The sequence below is a fragment of the Cryptomeria japonica genome, chromosome 7, assembly GCF_030272615.1.
Source record: "Cryptomeria japonica chromosome 7, Sugi_1.0, whole genome shotgun sequence".
Classification (NCBI taxonomy): Eukaryota; Viridiplantae; Streptophyta; class Pinopsida; order Cupressales; family Cupressaceae; genus Cryptomeria; species Cryptomeria japonica.
Window position 1 is genome coordinate 634614136 of NC_081411.1, and position 21462 is coordinate 634635597.

A 21462-nucleotide genomic window follows, 5' to 3' on the forward strand; every position below is an offset into this window, starting at 1 on the left:
TTAAGAACTCTTATTTATTTGATGTGACTACAAAAAGGTGAGAATATATATTTGACGTGATTGCAAAAATATGAGTATATTTATTTGATAGCATATCAGTCAATTAAATTGTATAATATCAATCAATCTTATTGTATAAGCTAATAATACAATTAAACATAATGGAATTGATTTCCTTGGTATGGCTATAAATTGTCACCCAGACTATGAGTTGGAAATCACTTCATTGTGCAGCTCTTGGTTTTCTAAGAATCACAGGGGAATGAATTAGAAACAAAATATGTGCATTATGAAAGACTTCCCAAATCCTACTATAGGAGGAGTGTGGTGGAGGGATGATACCCAATGGGTTTTATATGAGGATTCAAATGCTAAGTCTATCATGGAAAGCATAGCCTTTGGAGATCTAACTGTGGATCTTCGGATTATTAGGTCTGTTGTTCATCCAAATGGTAACCACTAAATAGTAGACCTAATTGCAATGCAAGAATATAATGTAATTTTAGATTATAGGAGAGACATTCATCTTGTTGAACAAGATGATAAATCATCTTTGGAAGATAAAATGACAGAGACTATCTATGAAAGCTCAGAGGTACAATTTATTTTTGCTAACTTTCTCTTTTGATTGTTATCATGTAAGAAATTCACCAATCAATAATGTGTTTGTGCATTGAATAGGAAGAAGAAAGGTTTGAAGTTGATCCACAGGTGCATTATCATGAGAAACAAGGAAATCTACAATAATATTCTTATATTATGTGTATTATATGTATATGTGTATGTACATGTACATGTATATTGATATATATTGTCTTTTGATATCATATTATTCATTGTATTCCTCTCTCTCTCACTCTCTCAAGACCCCACATAACACCTAATGGCATCATGTAAGGTCCCTTAGCACACATATGACCCCTTAAGACCATATGATGTCCTAAGGGGTTAGATGATGTTCTAACACATGTGTGAACCCATTATGATCTTACATGACCCCCAATGATGGCATATGACCTATTCGGACCATGTATGATATCTCCAGGGGCAAATAGTGTCTTGAGGGGTCATATGGTGTCTTAACACATGTGTGGCTCAATTAGGACTGCACGTGACCTTATGGTGTCGTAAGGGGTCATATGGTGTCCTAAGAGGTCAAAGGACACAATATGACCAGTATGCTCTCCCTTTATCTCTCTTCATCTCCCTTTATCTACCTTACTTTCCAATCCCTCTCTCTCTCTCTCTCCCTTTTCCATCCTCTCTCCGTCCCCCTATGTCTCCCTTTTCCATCCTCTCTCTACCCCCCTCTCTCTTTGCTCCTCTCTATTTTCCTCCCTCTCCCTCCCTCCCTCTCCCTCTCCCTCCCTCCCTTTTCCATCCTCTCTCCCACTCTCTATCTCTCCCCCTCTCTCCCTCTCTCCCCTCTCCCTCTCCCTCTCTCCCCCTCTCCATCCTATTCCCTCCCCCTCTATCTCACTCTATTCCATCCTCTCTCCCTCCCCCTCTATCTCCCTTTTCCATTCTCTCTCTTCCCTGCTCTCTCTTTCCCCCTCTATATTTCCCTCACTCTCCCTCTCCCTCCCTCCCTCTCCCTCTCCCTCCCTCTCTTTTCCATCCTCTCTCCCCCTCTATCTCTCCCCTTCTCTCCCTCTCTCTCCCTCTCCCTCAATCTCCCTCCCTCCCTCCCTCCCTCTCCCTCCCTCCCTCTCTTTCCCTCCCTCTCCTTCCCTTCCTCTCATTCACATTTTCTTTACTATAGGAAGCACGTGCGATGTTTTGATGAGCTAAAAGTGTGTACGGGGTGCTGGGAATATTAACGGTGGCTTGTTGAACATATTTAGGGCTAAGAGCACGTACAATGTTACTAAAGATATCACGTAAGTGGTTCCTAAACATAATTTTAGTTGCCCAATAGCCTCAACAACCTCAAAAGAAGTTTTTGAGGTCGTTGAAGGCCCCACTGCAACTATTACTGCGCTTATGTGATAGTTTTATACGTTGACATAGTGAATTTTTTGTTTTGTATGATTTTAAATGATTGAATTGTTGTTCTTATTAGTTTGGTAAATGTTATTGTGATTGTTTAATAGTTTTGATTCAAAAAAATAATTATAGTGCTCAATTTTATGGTTATTTGATTGTTTTGGAACTTATGTTTACATATACATGTAAAATGATTCTATTTAGGACAACCGGTATTAACCATGGGAAAGAACAAGTGAGGAACAATGGAACAACAAGAGGCTGAAAAGGAAAGACAAAGGAAATGTATGAATATATTACATGGCATAAGAACAATGGGACAAGAAGGTACATCATCCTCAAAATCTCAATTCAATTTACCAAACGAACATAATGCACCTAATATAATTGAAGAAGGGACATTTGATTTATAGTATGAACCTAATGCAATTGAAGAAGAGACCACATGGAATAAACAATTAAATGATGAACATACACTGACTCTATTTAATGAATTTATTGTACCCAATGCACACAATGCATTTGATGAATTTATTGTACCCAATGCACCAAAGTATCTAATTGACCAATGAACATAATTGACCAAAGTATTTAGCTGATTTTATGAGAATGTTTCAAGAGAAACTAGTTTATGAGTGCATAATGCATACACATAGAGCTCGGTGATTATATGAGCAATTCAAGTTATGCAAGGACACATTTCCTCTTGGTACCATTGTCTCTATAGTTGATTTTGCTGATAATTATACACTACAACCTCAAAATGAAGTGCAACCAATGTATTACCATTCTACACAAGTTTCTTATTTTGTACACATAGCATTCATGCATGCAAATGATAACACAGAGGAGGATAGAAAGGTTGTAAGAGAGTATCACTTCTACATAAGTGACGATTGTACACATTCGTCAGAGTTTGTGCAAGGATGCTTTAAATTTTTCTATGAGAGTTTAAGGGAAAGGAACATACGATACAACCAACACTTAATATGGTTAGATAATTGCACCTCACAATTCAAGAATGCAAGGATGTTCTATTGGTTGAGTAGGATGCATGTGACAAGCGGTGTACAATATTTTTGGAATTTCACTGAGGTTGGACATGGAAAGGGAGAGCACAATGGTGCAAGAGCATGTATAAAAAGAGAACTAGCTAGAAAATAATGGAAGTATGAAGGTGGTGTTGAGTTGATAGATGCAACACCAATTGTGTGATGGTGTAACTCTACAATGGGACCAGGTAATGCAGGTACATCAATGGTTCATAGATATTTTTGGTTGATCACTGAATTTGACATTGAAAAATATCAAGCTTGTTGTATAGTTGTAGGATCCAGTGACATGCACTCATTTCGAAGTTCAAATGCAAGTTCACCAGTAATTTATATTAGACAGATTGTATGTTTTTTATCTACATGTATGTAATTTTTGTGGGAAGAATGTGAATCACAAGAGTGGGTTGAAAAATGGTCTTATAGATTGTTGGTTCTCATTGATACCTATCAAATTCCCAGAGCATTGCAGTTGAACCAGATGGAAGCATCAGTTGATTTTAATCATGTATCCAACCTAGTGGAACTAGGTGATTTTTGGGTTAATTTTATTGCAAGAATTTTTTGGGCTCATTTTGTTGCATCAAACATTATTTTTGGTATTAATTATCATTCTATAATATGCAGGTCATGTGTACGCAATTGTTGCAAAAGAGAACAATGAAGAAGGAACAAATTACTTTTTGTGTCATTGTATTGAGCCTAAGAGAAAATTGACAACCACAATCATTGACGAAGAGGGTATTGAGTATTAGTAGGGTCTCCTGTTGTGATAGGCACATGGCTTAGGAGATACCCTATCAAGAATTCTGATGTTTGGTTGTTTGAGAACTTTGAAACACACAAACATATTCTTCATTTCTCCAACCATGTTGTTGTAACAAATATTTTGTTGATTAAGTATCATGGTAGACCTCATAATAGACTTTTATGGAAAGTTTATGAATCTGACCATGAGGCATTAATTGACACAATACAGGTTAGAGCCGATCCAGAAGGCTCACTTGATTGATTCTACTATTCAAGGTAGAATAATTTTGAGAATTTTGTATATATCATCGATGAATTGTTTATTCATTTTTTGTATATTTAAATAGCGATGTCCTGATTCACACATATTTAAATGCTAATTTTTTTATAAAAGCCCATGAGATGATTTGTAACACATTTTTTTGTATATTTAAATAGCCAAGAGCTGATTTATCCATATTTAGAGGCAAATTTTTGAATATATGTGACTAGTTTGTGACTATTTTTTGAATATATGTGTCTATGTTTTAAATATCTTAAGGGTTTTGAGTTTATGTGATGTGATAAGGTCATCATGACTATTCTTGATAATATATCTTAAGGGTTTTGAGTTTAAGTGATGTAAGCAATAATCATGGAGATCTATGTTGTACATTGTATAATCATGGAGTATTATTTGGGTCATTTTTGAGTCATGGGATTCATAGATTGAGTCTAGATATAATTTGAGAAAAAATTATCATTATTGTCAAAAAAGTTGTCAAGCAACTTCCGAATTGCACCAGTAGGGTATGGCTCTCAATGTTTAGATGCTTTGGGAGGCACAACAGGAGCATTCCTAGTGTAAAATTTCCCACTTAGACATGCTCATGATGTTGGTTTGTGCCCATGATGGACGAAATCAATTCTAGCCTATCTTGCAACTTTGCATTGCATACGACTGATGGTTTTTGGAGTAGGCAAAAAAATGCTACCATTTGAAAATGGCTCCAATTCATTAGAAATAGAGATAGGCCATTGTAGAAGAGCCTCATGTCACCATATAGGTTTTAAAATATTGATCATATGTAACCTGAATTGAGAGAAATAGTTCATCAAAGTTTGACAATTTTTTGGACTCGAGGCACTTGATAGATCGCGTCGGTAGGGTATGGCTCTCAACATTCTGACACTTTAGGAGACATAATAGGAGCATTCCTAGCATAAACATACCAAATTGAATTCTCTCATGATGTTGGTTTGTTCCCACGATGGATGGAATCAATTCTAGTCTATCTTGCAACTTTGCATTGCATACGACTGATGGTTTTTGCAGTAGGCAAAAAACTGCTATCATTTGAAAATAGCTTCGAGTCATTAAAAACTAAGATAGGAAATTGTAGAAGAGCCTCACATGACCCTATATGTTCAAATTATTTGATCATATACATCCTAGATTGAGAGAAACAACCTGTCAAAGTTTGATAATATTTTGGACTCAGGGCACTTGAGAGATTGCGCCGGTAGGGAATGGCTCTCGACATTTTGGTGTTTTGGAAGGAACAATAGGAGAATGCCTAGTGTAAACCTTCCCACTCAAAGGTGCTCATGATGTTGGTTTATTCCCATGATAGATGTATCAATTCTATCCTATCTTGCAACTTTGTATTGCATGCGACTGACGATTTTTGCAGCAGGCAAAAAGTGCTACCATTTGAAAATGGCTCCGAGTCATCAAAAAGAAAGATAGGACATTGTTGAAGAGACTAACATGACCCTACAAGTTTAAATAGATTTATCATATGTTCCCTGGATTGGGAGAAATAGTCTGTCAAAGTTTGACAACTTTTTGGACATTCTGGTGCTTTGGGAGGCACAACAGGAGCATGCCTCGCATAAACCTTCCCACTCGGAGGTTCTCATAATGTTGGTTTGTTTCCATGATTAACTAAATCAATTCTAACCTACCTTGTAACTTTGATAACAACTAAACAACTTTGACAACAAGTGAGCAACTTTGACAACAACTAAGCAACTTTGACAACAAGTGAGCAACTTTGACAAAAACTTTGACAACATCTTTCAATTTTCTTTGTATAAATTAAGGTAAGAAGAAAAGAGAAGAGACTAACTATTTCTTCAGAAGTGGCTAAGATAAATTTAACACTAGTAATACGTCTGAGGGGAACAAGAGAAACATCTTTCACCATTTTCATCTCCATCTTTTTTGAATTTGCAGACAAGAAAGTAACGTTCAACTTCTCACTTTCACAAATGAATAACTTTTACATATTTTATCCAAATGACCCCAAACTTTCACAAATGACTTCAAATGACCATTAATGGTCCCAAATCACCTTATTTGGATAAAACAATGGAGAACAATACGAAAATGAAAATTTGACCATTGTGAGCATGAGGGTGCTATTGCACCACTCACACTGACAAATATAAATGAAAGGAATCAAAAGAATCCAATGAACATTAACATGGATCAAATTTGACCATTACCATTGAATTTCATTTTCACTGAGACAAGGAGTTTTGTAGGGTTAATTCAATATTTTAGAAAGTTTATCAAATCATATTCCATGATTGCAATGCTTTCTATCATAGATTTTTGTTGTTTATATTCATATTGTTGATTACATGGGCAAATATTCATTTAACTTTATAAAAGGGCAGCCACCAAATATAGTGATCAATAATAATCATTTAACTGTATCAATAATTTTTCAATCATTTGTATATATATATCAGAATGCATAATAATCAACACAATGAACAAACTTTGTCTTTATCGAAAATGCCTATCAATATCAATGAAATGCACAATAATGAACACAATACACATTTATTGGATTGAATGTCAACATTTATATATATCAAAAAAGGTATGTGTTGCAAGTCAATACAAGTTTTACAAAAATGGGTCATATGCCATGTCCAAATCGATATACAATAAATGTAGAAATTTTCTACATGTATTGGTCATTCAATGACCACAGCTAACACTATATGATCCTATACAGTTTTTGGTGGATCATCAAAATTGAGCCTCTTCGATGTAGTACATGGCTCTGTAGATGGCTGGAAAACCACAATTCAAAAGCTAAGTTAGAATCCTTTTGTAGAAAATAGTTCACAATTATCAACATAACTATGCATTTAACTATAATTTCTTTGCAATAGAAATGTATATTACCTCATATGCTGATCTAGGATCTACTGTCTTCTCTATCTTCTCCTTGTTAGCCTTAGGAGTTGTCTTAAATACCTTCTTCAAAGGCTCCAATTTATGGCTGAACCGCGAAGGAGTCTATTGTCAATTAAATACAATTAATATAATGTACTAACATATATACATCAAAAACACTAAAAATCTATGATATAGAGAACAAAATTGCACCGAAGCCTAAGATGCTTCTCCAATAGAGCAATGAAGGCTCACCATCGATGGAGCAATTGTTACTATTACCTATACAAAAAATGATCAAGATTAAATATAAATAATATAATGATAAGTATTGTAGGTTAAAAATAATTATTGTAATATATAAAACAAAAGCATACCGGAGCTTGAGATGCTTCTCGAGTACATGGAGGAGGGCTCACCATTGATGAAGCAACTATGGATATTTCCTGTATGAAAAATGATAAGATTATAATTCATCACAAATTCACATGTACATGTACATACAATCATCAAATCAAGAAAATAAAGTAGAGATACATACCTCCACCCTCTATCGATCCTTGGGCATATCAGGTGCATTCAACATATCTACAAAGCTCAATGGCCACTGCATATAAAGCATACTAAAAACACTAATCAATCTACAAATTCCAACTAAGACAATTTCAACATTTTCAAACAATTGTACGATTAAAAATGTGTTCAATTACCTTCTTCCCATATTTAGGCGCCATCGAGGATTTCTTTCACTGAGGATCAAGCCTAGACACAGAGGGGGTACCTTAAAAAACAAAATTAACATGAGATATTAGTACAGATAATATTAAACATAATTTAACAAATATAAAATTAAATGACTTACATAAATTCCATCAAAAGAATACATAAAATAAGGTGTACAAAATATGATACCACATAGCTTTGTAGGCCAAAATCAATCACCGAGAGCATCACATCATCAGGATTAAAGAGAGTTAGTATATCTTGTAATTTTTTTTAATTCAAAGTGTCCTATTCTTTTTTAACATGTTACAAAGTTTATACCTCAGGTGACGATGTTGCAGTTGCAATAACTGCGGGAGGAATATCAGATGCCAATGCTGCATCCTGAAATTGATATTGTTTGTATTAATTTAAATTGATATATAAATGGAAACTCATTTACAATTACAAATTTAAAGCAACTGATAGAAAAAAAAAATTATGAAATCAAATCAACACCCGTGTCTATAACTAACTAGAAAACAACATGTCCATCAATTCATTTATCAATGCCATATCCTCAGTCATGATGGTCTGACATCTACTACTGCAAATCGTGCATGAATGGGTTGTGGAGCCATCTAGAGTGGCCTCATCATCCATCCCTGTGCATATGCCTAAGCAAGTGGGACAAATGTTGAATGGGCTCACCAGTGCCAACTGCCCCAGCTAATGGATCATCATCTGGTACAAGAGGGTGTGCTAATTGTGTCCCATGTTGAATGATCACATCAGTTAATCTTGTGGCCGTTTGAAGAGTCTGTAGCTCCATCAACTCTTTCAGGGCTACTAGGAGAGTCACATGAACCTTGGGTTTGGGTGCTAGGGGGCAACGACTATGTGGGTCTACTACCCTATGAGATCTAGGTCTATCTTGGGAAGAGTCACCAGCTCTACAATGGAACTCTCTCATGTCAAAATAATTAGGCTTCTCATTAAGCACAAACTCACAATATACTTTCCTCAAAAAATACAATGGCACCTCATAATTATTACAAGATGGTTCGTCAAAGACTATCCACCACCTATTCCAAAATAGATCCCTCATCTGCACATTAGTACACCAATGTATGGGAAACCCGTTTGCATTAAGAGGTAAGGACTCACTAGTTCTATGATCAACAAAAAAGAGCACATATTTTTTCTTTACTTATGCTTTTTTTTTTCAATCCCTCATATGATAATTCATTCTCAAAAAATGCACGACACCTATCCTTATAGTTTCCCCATTTTTTAATCTGAGTGGGAAATGTAGTGGCACCACTAGCTAATGTTTCTAGGCCAGTGGCAAGGGATAAATGATGCTCAAGGTTAGATGTTTACAATTTATTAATTAGTCTACTTATTTTAGCAGTATTTTTCCCTGACTAATTAAGTAATTGATTCTATGTAGCTGGTGTATGCTCTAAAGGAGGAGTTGGAGTTGTACTTTGTAGGTTTTGTTGTGGGTTTTCATCTTGGTGTAGTTTTGGATTTTGAGAATTTGATATATTTGTAACAAAAACTAAAAAAAACTAATCAAACTCACTGATTTTAAATTTAAAATATAAACAAAATTTATCAAATATGCAAAATAAACAAAAAAAATTAACAACTTACCTCTCTCCATGGCTCTAGAAAGTGGAAATCAAGAGCCTGTGTGCTGTTTAGCTAGAAAATGTCCTTCCAAACTACTTTCGGCTGTGGGTTGAAAATGAGACCCAATTGGCCTAAAAAAATATATATATTGACAAGCAGTGCGTACGCGGTCTTAAAACACTAAGACCACGTATGAGGTCCTAATTTATATGGGACTACATACATGGTCTTAGTTTTTAAGGACCACTTATGCATTTCATTCCCTTTAGTCTTGGCATAAATGAACCAAAGTGCATGTGAGGTTATTCAAAATTCAAAAACCACATACGCGCTATCTATTTTTTTAAGTTTTTGTAGGTGTGTGTCCACTTTTTTGGCACCATCTTGGTGCACACACCCATATTATGTATTATAATATTTATTATATATAAATAATACAAAATATTTATAAGGTTACAATAATGTATTGTTTTAAAAAAAAATACTAGATGGATATCAGTTTAGAATGGAGATTTGTTTAGTCTTTCCACATATAAATTAAAGAGGACTACTACCTCTTGGAAAATTATTTGTGTAAACAAACAAAATGGATGTCCATAATTAAAAAGATGTCCACTTAAGATGGATATCTATTTTGCGAAACGTGAAAAGAGGAATTAAGGATGATTTTGAGCATTCCAACAGTCCCACATATTGTCTACTATCAAGAAGCTCACCATTTCTATCTAGTTTAGACAAAATTTATATTTTTGTCCACTCTTTTATGCAAATATGAGGTCATCAATCATTTTTTTGTTTCTATTTGTAAGTATAATGAGAAGAACTAGTCATCATAAACAAAAAGGTAAGATAAAATTCATAGTGGAGAAAATAGAATATTATAGAAAAAAGATAGTGAAAGTCATAGGAACAAAAGACAAGGTATGTCAAATACTCATCAAGGTGACACTTCTTCTCAACCTGTAAATGTTATTAAAAGGGAAAATGAAATTAAATTTGAAAATAAAAAATCTTGAAATTGATATTGAGAATGTTGATAGGATTGATAACATTGAACATGAAACAATTGAATCTTATGTATCATAAAATTACATGAGAAGAAAATACCTTCACGAGGAAAAAAGATAAATTCCAAACCCAAAGCATCCAAAAACCCCAATATGGTTAATTAAAATCAATCTAAACATAATTAAAAGTCTTTAAGAAAAGAAGTCAATACAAATGATTTGACTATGGGCTACAAAAATCTTCAATAAATAATTTTAACAATAAGACGTTGACTTAACAATGCCAACTTTTTCTACAATTGCTAAAGACACACAAAATGAGACCTTTACTAGCTAAATTTAAGATTCATTGAAACAAAATGTCATATAAAAATAATAATACTATCAAAAATATTTTTAATGCTCTCAATTATATTGGAAATTATAGTAAGAAAATAGATAAGAGATATTATTATAGAGTGATGACAATCTCATCTCATTTATCAAGGCAAACTTGTGTTTATTTGAACCTAAATAATAAAACAATATTTAGAGCACTCATAAGAAAATTAGGACTAGACAGTTCTCCTCAAAATCATACATGGTCTTCTAGTGGAAGGCTTCCACATATTGATAAGAAGGTAACTGATAACATTAAGGATGGAATTCAACAATTTTAGCACTCTAACTATAGAGTATCATCCAATGTAAAAGATTTTTTAAAGTTAAGAATTGGCAATCAAAACTACACATTGCAGTCTAAAGTTTGAATCATATTTTTTTTAGGGTAGTGAGCCTAATTTTGAATAGAAATTTGTTGAAAAAAATACATATGAGATAGTGAAATATAGTTTGAAGATTGGAGTGAAGGTTCTAGATATTATTGGTTTTAAGATAAGTCAATTTTGCTAAATTTTTTCAGATTTTAAGGAAAATATTATTTACAAGTATACAATGCATAGCCACAAGTCTCAGTGGTAAGGTAAAAAAATTTAGAATGTATAAGGATTATTTCTTGTTTGGAAATATTATATATACAGTTGGTTTTGCATTGAACAACTCATTGCAAAGACAAAATTAAGTTTAGTCTCAATATTATTATTGTATTTTAATTGCTCTTTTTGTCCACATCAAATATAGTATAGAAGATGATAGGAAGCTAATTAGGGGGTACCATTTTTAAAGGGGTAATCATGATATATCTCATTCATTAGAATATGTGCAACATTATTTTCAAAAAATATTGTGTTCTTGTAAGAAAAAGATATTGCAATGGGTCAACATCTCCTTTGATTAGATAATTGCATGAGTCAATTCAAAAATTCTTATATGTTTTATTTTTTGAGTAGAATGCATATGAGGAGGGTTGTACCTCATATTTGGATTTTATTTATCTACACATGTAAAAGAGGAGCATGATGGAGCAGATGCTTATATGAGGGGAGCTCTAGTTGATGAACTAAAATGGATGGTATTAGGTGCTCAGTAGTCTAAACATGCAAATTAGGAATCATTTCCAATCGCTCTCAATTTCATTGGATAATATTCAATTAGGCCCAACTTTAGTCCCTTAGGAGAGCCCAACACATTGATTAATTGTCTTTCTTTGATATTGATATGACTGTATATGATGAAAACAAGAAATGATTAGAGAAATATGTAAAGTGCTAAGAAACTAACAAGAAATAACATTAAAAATTATCATATCAACAAGTAAAGGAGTGTCAAGTTCAATTTAAAAAATGGTTGGAACTCTGAAAGGCAGGAACTCTGGTTCCAATGGTGGGAGCTGCCAGAATGAAGGAGTTGGTCCTATGGGGGAGAAGGACAAGCCTCTAGATATTTTGAAGGCTAATGACAATCTGCAAGCTGGTGGTACTCTACTAGAGAAGAAAGTGGGTTCTGGGGTCATTGGGGGGGGGACTCTAGCAGGGGGTATATCCCATGTGAAGAGGCCCTAGAGAATGGAAAAGAATCTAGAAAATGGTCATCCCTTTTTGGAACAAGACCATCTAGAAAATCCTTTTTACCCCCTATCAAGAATATTTCTGATCCAACTGGTGGTAAGTTCACTATCTCTATCCTTGATTTGGTTCTGGATCATAATATAAATAGTATGTCGAATTCCCTAGTAGGAAAATTTATGGGTCCATGCCCAAATATCAAATTTGTAAGGGTTTATATCAAACAAAAATGGGCTTTGAAAGGTAATATTGAAATCTTAGCTATGCCCAAGGGCCTCCTTACCTTTTCTTTTTCATGTGAAGAAGATAAAATAAGGATACTCTGTGGTAGTCCTTGGATGGTTGGAAAGATAGCCTTGGTTCTTAAGAAATGGCATCTAAATCTAAACATGAATGATTCTCTTTTGGTGCAAGTCCCAGTTTGGGTCAAGTTACCAGGCCTGCCTTTGGAGTATTGGGTAGAAAGCATTTTCTTAGGAATAGCAAGCTCCTTTGGTGAGTTCCTCTTTATAGACTCAGTTATCACCTCAATAAGGAGGCTCACTCATGCTAGATTTTGTGTAGGGATAGCTCATGATGCAGATATGCCAGAACAAATAGACAATGTCAAAGTTCAGAACTTGGAAACAACAGATAGAATATGAATCCATCCCCTTTTCTTGTTTTCACTGGAAGAAAGCAGGTCACTGGGCCAAATCCTATCCTCTCAAGCCTAAAGGGGAGCTCAAGCAAGCCAAACCTTTGGTTGAAAGTAAAAAGGCTCTAGAAAAAAAGGTATGGCAAGTCAAAAACTCAGAAAATAAGGAAGATGACTTTGTTGACAACAACTGCTTTGAACCCTTGGGGGAAAATAAGGAAGTGGTCTCCTCAACATCTGTGTCTAATATCCCCACCCAGGAAGTCCTGAGGAAGGAGTCAATGAAAGTAGACAACCCCCTGGAAGGGCAGATCCAAATAGAGGAATTTAATGAACAATATGAATCCTCAAAATAAATAGCTGAGATGGTAATTGCCAAAACTTTGGCTAGTAAGGAAATGCCCAATAAAGAGGAGCAACCTGAGGAAGGGGAGATCACTGGCTCCCAAGAAGAAAAGACTGACTCTTTCCTGATTATGATCAGCTCTAAAATGCAAGAAGCCCAGAAATGTGCTATATTGGGTATGAACCTTTCAGATTCAGACAAAACTTCTAAAACAATAAATAGTGCTTCACATGAGTCCAGATCTCCTAATTGTGGTAATGAAGATGAAATTTCCAGAATTCTCAGTAATCCTGAAGTGGTTCCTGAGAAAGAAGCTGACTGGAAAATACCAAAATATAGGAACAAGAAAGGATCCACTCCCTCAGCTTCCCAATTAAGGAAATCTAACAGAATAGCCCAAGTTGATGTCGGGTATGTTTCCTCTTCCCCAGGACAACCTGCAAACCATAAAGTCAGAGACAAGGAGGCCAACAAGAACATAGCAAATGGGACTCAGAAGACTCTCAAGGAGTTAGGAATTGGTAAGTAAGTATAAAGATTATCTCTTGGAATATTAGGGGACTTAATAATCCCCACAATCATGATATTATTAGGAACATGATAAGGGATAGCAAACCTGATATTTTTTTTATTCAAGAGACTAAAATGAGTAGAGAAAAAGTTGAATCTCTGAAGTTCTTTAAATCTAGGAGTATCAGTGGTGGTAGCTCGGAAGGTGCCTCGGGAGGAATTGCTACTATTTGGAATCTCAATAGTGTCAAAGGTCATGTGCTTATTCAAGAAAAAAAATTCTCTTGTATTAAATTTGAGCATTTAAAAGATGGAACATCATGGGTCCTCACGAACATATATGCTCCTAATACCTTGAAAGCCAGAAACTGCTTCTGGAAAAAACTTATGGAAATAAGGGACAACTTCAAGAATCTTAGCTGGCTAGTCATGGGAGACTTTAATACTCCTTTGAGAGAGGAGGAAAAATTTGGTGGAAGCACCTCTCAGCTAGAAAGCAGACTGGCCCTCATGGATTTTATAAACACTCAAGCTCTCAATGATGTGGAGATATAGGGATGCAATTACACTTGGACTAACAGGAGGACTAGAAATGACTTTATCCAAGTTCCCCTTGATAGGGCCCTTATTTTTTATGACTGGTACAAACATTACTTCTGTTCCCTGTCTGCCCATATCCGGGTTGGGTCTGATCATTATCCCATAACTCTTTTTGCTAACGCAATAAATAGAAGAAGACATTTTCCTTTTAGATTCAAAAAAATGTGGACTCGTCATCCAAACCTCACCCTTAAAATTCAGGAATGGTGGAATATTCAAGTTGAGGGCACTGCTATGTATAGAGTCATGAAGAAACTCAAAAGTATCAAGGACAACATAAGGTTCTAGAACAAATCCAACTTTGGGAACATTTTTGAGGTCAAAGGTAAAATCCAAGATGATCACAATAAAATACAGGTCCAAATTCAGAAGGATGGTTTCTCTACTATGTCAATTGCTGAAGAAAATGAGATTCTTAAAAAATATAATGAAATCATTGCTAAAGAAGAAACTTTTTGGAAGCAGAGATCAAAATGTACATGGCTGAAGCAAGGAGACAAGAACATAAGATTCTTTCATATGTCCGGGTTGATTGGTCTTTCCTCGTGAAGGTTCTTATGGCTTATGGCTTCTCCACCAAATGTGTGGACCTCTTCAAACAACTTATTACCTCCGCCTCCTTTGTTTTTCTTGTCAATGGATCCCCTTCTTCCTTTTTTCAAGCTTCTAGAGGATTGAGGCAAGGGGATCCCACTTATCCTATCCTCTTCATAATTATGGCTGAATGTTTTGGTAGGTCTATGGAAAGTATGGTGATGAGAGGAATGTTTAAGGGACTCCAACCTTCTTCAGTTGATCATACTTGTTCCCACCAATAGTTTGTGGATGACACCATTGTCATGGGGGATTCAAGCATTTCAAAAGCTAGAACCCTGAAGGACACTCTATGTAAGTTTTCTTCTGCTTCAGGCTAGCTTATCAATTAGGTTAAAAGAGAAGTTTTTTCATCAATACTCTAGAGAGAAGACAACATAGAATCAACAGAATTTTGGAATGTCGGATTGCTGATCTTCCTGCCACTTATCTTGGCCTCCCTTTGGGCATTGTACCACCTAACTCCTTTTGGAGCCCTCTGGTGGACAAATTTTTAAAAAAGCTTGCTAGGTGGAAAGGAACCCTCTTAAGTCAGGCTGGAAAGCTTCAACTTTTAAAAGCTTCTCTTCAAAGCATACCTATCTATGCCCTTAGCCTCTTCAGAATTCCAGTTAAGTATGTTGATACAATTGAGAAAATTCAAAAAAAAATTCTTTGCTTAGGCATTGAGGAAAAGAAAAGAATGTCTCTTGTGGCTTGCGATAAGGTGTGCAGACCAAAAAGTAAAGGAGGCTTGGGCCTTAGAAGAATCTAGAGCCTCAATGAAGCTCTTTTGTCTAAACAGGTTTGGAGATTGTTTCGCTCTGATAGTGAATGGTGTCAAATTTGGAGAAGTAAGTACTCTCTTTTGTCTTCTTCTCTATCCTCTTTTATCAATTCTTATTTCAGTATGAATGGGTCCCATATCTAGAATCATGCCTCTATGTGTAAAGACAACATTGCTAAAGGGGTTAAATGGAATGTTGGCAATGGTAGGAAAGTTAGATTCTGGGAAGATCCCTGGCTTTTTGATAAATCTTTGATTGATATCCCTAAATGGGCCCCTTATGATTCCTCCTATATTAGAATCTTTGGCCCTTTGGTTGAGGGGTATTGGATAGGTGATAAATGGCAGAATATTGAAAGTATTCACCTGGACCTTATTAATCTTAAGAACCATCTTTCTTCGGCTTGGCTGAACAAAGAGGAAGACTCCCTTATATGGAAATATGAACCTAAAGGCAACATCACTATCTCTTCAATGTATGGTGTTCTCTCCTCTACCTTCTCAGAAAATCCTTTCTGGTCTAAATCTTGGATAAAGGGCCTGATCCCTAAAATCAACTTTTTCTATTGGACTATTCTTCAAAATAAAATATTGACCTTAGACAATCTTTAGGGAAGAGGTTTTTCTTTCCCTAATAGATGTGCTCTATGTCTTGAGGAGGAAGAGTTTGTGGACCATTTGGCTATCCACTCTTCTTTTTCTATTTCAATTTGGGGAAGATTCCTTAAGAATTTTTGCATTGATTGGGTGTTTCCTAACACAATCAGTGAATTGTTCTACTCTTGGAATTATCACTGGTCTAACCCTTTTTTTAGATCTCTGTGTTAGCTATCTCTCCCTCACATTCTATGGGGGATATGGAAAGAAAGGAACAACTATATCTTCAGGGACACTTCTCTCACCCAGGATTTTGTTTTCTAGAAAATTCAATGGGAGATTGTGGAGAACATTGGGATCATTGGGGTTCCTTGCATTTCAGCCAACCCCTTGGAAACAAACATATTATGAACCTGGAATCTGAAGAGTGCTGGTAGTTCTGATCCCAAACAAAACAAAAGATTAGAAGCTAGATGGAAAACTCCCCCAAATGGTTGGCTCAAAGTCAGTTTCATTTGTGTTGCAAAAGGTAATCCCAGCCCTACGGGATGTGGTGCAATTCTCAGAGATGAAAACGGTAACTATAAGGAAATGATTGTTGTCCTATAGGGAGTCAAACAAACCACATAGCAGAAGCAATGGCTACACTCCAAGGTATTCTCCTAGCCAAAAGAGGGAATTGTCCCTGCCTATGGATTGAAGGGGATACTAACAACATCATCAAATGCCTAAAGGGAACCTCTAAGCCTTCATTGAATATCAATAACATACTAAAGGAAGCTAGATACCTCATTATGACCTTTGAGAAAAGCTTCATATCTCATATTTATTGTGAAGCTAATTGTTCAACTGACTAGGCTACCAATGTGGTGGTTAATCAAGAAAAAATGGTCACATGCAAGGGAGAAGAGGGCCTCCTTGAGGACGTTAGATCAATCATTTTTAAGGATCGATACAATAGTATCGTAAAGATCATAAATGGAAAAATTAACAATGAAATAGATTAATAGGGACAAACAAAAGAGATAGGAAGACAATGCTAAGAAGCTAGAGGAACAAATGTAGAGAAAGATTTCAGAAGTTGACTAGAATGTGGAGGAGGTGACCACTAGGGAAGATTTTGAATAGAGGGTTGATGGAAAAGTTGATAAATTTACTGATGGTGACATCTCTAAAAAGGATCAGGACAACTCTGGTGGGAAAACACCCTCATCAAATCCTCCTCCTGGGGGTCTGAAAGGCCTGACATTGAAGGCATGGGAGAAGTGCAAGGACCTAGAACAAGGACCAGAGGTTAAAAGAAGGAGAAGAAGCCAAACAAGGACCTAGAAGAACTTAAAGATACTGCAGCAAACTATGACCAGCTGGTCAATAAGGTGATAGATATCCTTAAGTCTTTATAGTTGTGATGTGTTTTCCCTGGTTTTCCTACTTTGTTGATTCCTTTCTTTTGCTGACCTTTCAGTTTACTGGGCTCTTTTCCAGTTGTCTTGTAAGCTATTCTTAGTTCGTCTGGATTATTTTTGATGAACTATTATATGCTCCTATGTTAAAGGTTTTGGGTCTTTAAAACCTATTTTTCATATTAATCAGAACAAGAAATAATATTAAAAAAAAGATACATAACTGCAATGGAAAATTTGATACTAGATCTAGATATGGGATACATTAAGAAACATATGTATGAAATCTAGACATGAAAGTGTTGGTATATGGAGTAAGGTACATTAGATCAGTGGTGTCTTCATTAGCTTTAATTCTTAGCTTCTAGATCAGTGTTCTCTATAGATCATTCTCCCAAAATTTCAATGAGAAAGTGTCAGCCACTAAAGTAGCACTCCACAGAATAGGGATTTTGCCTTTTTTAAATGTAGAACTATGTGTCTCATTCTACTCTCTATGAATCTACAATTCTCTACTATCAGATATAGAACTTGTATATAGAAGAGAAAGGAAAAGTGTTGGGTTGTATAGGGGTTTGCACAAGTTAGACCGTAGGTAGGAATCAACTTTCACTATAGCAATGATTATTATAAAAGAGAGCTTACCCTTGGTAGGAAAAGGAACAAAATCTTGATGAAATGTAGAATTGACAAGTGATATTTTTGCTTTGATCTTATTTCCTTGAAGCCTCATGAAAATTTTATATTTCTTGATAGGATTTCATGCATGGATTCACTCACGAAGGAAACACATAAATATGATAGTGGATGCTAACTGGAATGTTTAACTTCATATCTCTCCTTCACCACATTGAAGATGCCTAATTTCTTTGGTCAATCAGAGTATGAATTGAAATTCAATGCTTATAGATAAATGTTTAAATAAGGGGTGAGAGTTGTATTTATACACAACTTCATGAATGTGTTAAATTTTTTGAAGGAGGATGACATATAGAGCACTTTCGCGCTCAATTTTTTTTTTTAGCATTGCAGTTTCAAATTTGGGTATAGAATGGTAAGAATATGGCGCATAACACAATAGTCCATTTTCTAAGAAATATTAAAAAAGACACTATAAAATGGGAGCTACAACATGCACCAAACATATCATGGTGTGTGGTCAATGTTTATAAGTTATAATACATGGTGTATTTAAATTATATAACACATAGTGTAGTGTATGCCTCCATTCTAAATCTATTTATTTATCCTTACTAGGATCAAATACTTTAAGGAATTATACATATGTTCAAAAGAAACACAAGTTGCCATAATGAGATGTCCCCAAACATAGGAAAATCAAAGGTGATAATTGCAAGAGATGAAATAGCACAAATGGATCACCAATATGGGGTCAATATATGCATTAGATGAATCATGTATATTAATTATGATTGTTTTGAATTAACCTTATCCCCTAAAGGTAGTGGAGCTATAATCACAATGGAAGAAGAATACATATGATGAACCAAAAAAGTCTTTTTGGGATCAACATGGAAGAGACCAAAATTATCTCAACATTTTGCATAATCCCCAAGTACACAACACAAGAGTACATACACAATGTATTTATGACTTAACATGTATACAACACATGCATAGAAGAATGGTGCTAAAAATAGAGGAAATTAAAGATACGATCGGTCCCTTTGTAGCCTTGTACCAATATAGAAACAAGGATCATCAAAAGAGAGTTTAACAAACACAAAGACATGGCAAAAATCATATTGTGGGTATCACACTACAAGAAAGTAAACACAAAAAAGAATCTACTACATGAGTAAGCTAATCTGGCAAACCAAATATGTAGTGTCCCTCCTTGACTTATCTTTTGATTCATGCCTTGTTAGGCTTGATTAGACTCTTATGTGATGTTTTGATCTATATTTATGTATCTATCTATATTTTAGGTGCTTATGGATGATGTTGGACATTTATATGGACAGTCAATACATGATGACTTAAGTGGATGATTGATATTATGATGGTGGACTTACACTGATTATTTATATTATCTTTATTATTATCATTGGATGGTTCATATTGCTATGAGCTTATGATGGCATCTTTATTATGCTAACCCTATTCCATGAATATGATGATTAAGTTGACGATATAATGATTGTGATTGTCTTCTAGTGTATTTGTGTTAGAGACGGTGTCATAACTCATTATGAGCATGATATGATGTTTCAATTCTCTATCACTTGCCAAATCATTTATGATATGTATATGTTATTGTATATGTTGTCTCATCAATTTTGGTGGTTGCAAGATTGCAGGTACTAGACATTGACCCCACCCGGTCTCATAGGTTTGAGTATGTCTCTATCCCAATGGCAAGTTGTTGGAGATGGCATAAGTTTCCTTCCTTATACTCTAGGTCTTAGTTGATATCCTAGTCTGTCTAATGTCTCAATTGAGTTGTCTTGTGGTGTCTTACAACGTGTTGTTAGACCCTTGTGTCGGTTTGCCTTGTTGCATTATGAGTATTTAATTATTTGATTGATTAATAATTGATTAATATAGTTTAACAATGTTTAAAAATAATTTATCATATAGTTTGGTTGTTTAATTAATATTTGAATAATTTATTATTGAGATTTAATATTTTTTTGTATTATTTGATTATAGTTTTATGAGCCTTGGTTATCATTTATTTATTAATATTTATTTTGGGATTTAATGTTTCATTGGTTATTTATTCATATAATTAGTTTATATGGGTTGTGATTTTATAATTAATTGTGGTATTTATTTTATATCACCTTTGATTTATTTATTTATTGGGCTTCCATATTTTATTTTCCCATATGGTTATTTAATTTAAATGGATTTTGATTTATTATTTCCTTTGTTACTATTGGTTAATCCATATTATATATTTGTTACCTACCCTTTTATCCTATTGGTTGATTTTGTGAAGGTAAGTAAATAATATTATTTTATATTATTTACCTCAAAACTATACATGGTAGGTATAGGATATAGTTTTTGGGAATTTTCTAATAGGTGGGCTTTTTATATAGTTTTGGTTTCAATTTTTATTTATTGAGCTTTCTGAGCATTTTGTTGGGTTGGTTTTTGGAAGAAATTTGCTTGCATATTGGAGTTTGATCTTTGCTTGGAGCTTGTATTTTTTCTTGTAGCTAGTTGGGGATTTTGGTCTTGCTCTCCATCAAATTTTTCTTTCCATCACTCTATTTCCTAGGTTGGGGCTTTGTCTTCATTCTTGCATTTTTATTTAAGAGGAATTGTTTTCTCCATGCCTGTGAAAAGATTGTTTGAAGGAGGGGAGAATAATGTTTATGAATTTATTGAAAAGATTGGGATTGATAAATGCCAAATTTGTATTCTTTGTGTATGTTGTTTGTTGTATTGCCTTCCCTATGGACTTGTTGAGTCTTTGTTTGCCATTCTGTTTTGAGTATGAGACCGCCTCTCTTCCTAACTTTGTTTTGTGGTGGTGTCTTTTGATTTCTAGGCAATGCCAATTTATGACTATGTGAGATTGTTAGTGAGTAATAATATTAATTGCTCTTGTATGGTCTTCTTGTATTATTTGTGTATGTTAGGTCTCGAAGACAATTGAGAGGGGGGGTGAATTAGTTGTCAAATAAATTCAAACAAAAAATAACTTAACCAACCTTAATGCTTAATACCGGTAAACCAAACTTTATGTCAGTAGATAGTTTATCAGTTAATTGCAATACCAGT